A 1,539-nucleotide genomic window follows, 5' to 3' on the forward strand; every position below is an offset into this window, starting at 1 on the left:
GTTTGATATGTGTGCGTGTGTGTGTGTGTGTGTGTGTATATATGTGTGTGTGTGTGTGTGTGTGTGTGTGTGTGTGTGTGTGTGTGTGTGTGTGTGTATATATGTGTGTGTGTGTGTGTGTGTGTGTGTGTATATATGTGTGTGTGTGTGTGTGTGTGTGTGTGTGTGTGTGTGTGTGTGTGTGTGTGTGTATATATACGTGTGTTGTGTCGACCAAACACATGGAAGCGCCGCCGCCGCTGTCACGCCGTAAAACGCTAATGAACGTTGATGGCTCGCCTACCACGGGCCATATATAGGCGGATATACCGCTGTTACAAGCATCGCACGCACCCCGCCCCTCCTGATCGCCGAAGTACCTGACCCGAGCTGACATCTTTACGAGTGGCATGACAGGCGCATTTACCTACTGCTATTAGTGTCTTAGACGCCGACCGTAATGAACGCGGCTTATAAACGACTAGTAAGTGATAAATCCAGTAGGCAGGCAATTAGCAGGGCCTGTGTAAGGGTAATAGCTCGCTAACATGGATTGTCCACATGCACTGGTAGGCATCCCACCCAGAGGTACGCGCGCCGAAGCTTTACTGTCTGAGCATTTGAGGAGATGAAGAGGAGGGATAGCAAAAGGGAAAGCAGAGATGGGAAGGATGAGGCGAGACACAAGAAGAGGAAAGACCGACATATGAAGGAGGGGAGTGAAAAGGCATACAGTCAGAGACAGAGAAAGCGAATAGAGAAGGGGAGAAACAGACAGACAGTCACCCCCCCCTCCCCCCAACCAAACACCCAGCCACCTACACACACACACAAACACAAACACAGCGACAGTGGGAGAGATAGAGCGTGAGAGGGCAGAATAGAAGGGGAGAGAGAGTCGGGAGAAAGGAAGAGAGAGAGAGAGAGAGAGTGGAGAGAAAGAAAGAGCAAGAGAGAGAGAGATAGAAGAATACATACAGTGCGCGTATTTCGAACTACCTGAGAGTACTGTACAAGTGTTTATAGGTAGATATTTGCACTCGCGATGTGCAAGGTACACGCCAGACATCGGTGATAGCTGAATAGCACGTATAAATCCATGCACGCGCTGATGGCGGACAGAGATGCATATTTACCTGAGCCAGGTAGACGCGTTTTCCAAAGGCCCACCGCGCAGGTACACAGCGTTAATTATCCCATACTGCATGCCGCGATATTAATCTAAGCTATAGTATAGACAAAATGCTAGACGTGCAAATAATTATTTGAAATAGTAGATAAACGGATTAAATAGTTAATAGACAAAAATAGTAGACAATATATTAGACGAAATAGTAGAAATATATAATAAACAGGTTAGTAGACAATATGGAAGACAAGTTCGTAGACTAGTAGATTATAAACAAGTAGAGAAATGGGTACAGAAGGTAGAAAGACCATGCAGTAGAGGAAAGAAGGAAATTTTGATTTTGCACAATTAATTCGCGCGCGTGTGTGTGTTGTGCGTGCGTGCGTGCGTGTGTGTGTGCGTGTGCGTGTGTGTGTGCGTGTGTGTGTGTG

Source organism: Priapulus caudatus, unplaced genomic scaffold (assembly GCF_000485595.1).
Source record: "Priapulus caudatus unplaced genomic scaffold, Priapulus_caudatus-5.0.1 Scaffold1271, whole genome shotgun sequence".
Taxonomy (NCBI): Eukaryota; Metazoa; Priapulida; class Priapulimorpha; order Priapulimorphida; family Priapulidae; genus Priapulus; species Priapulus caudatus.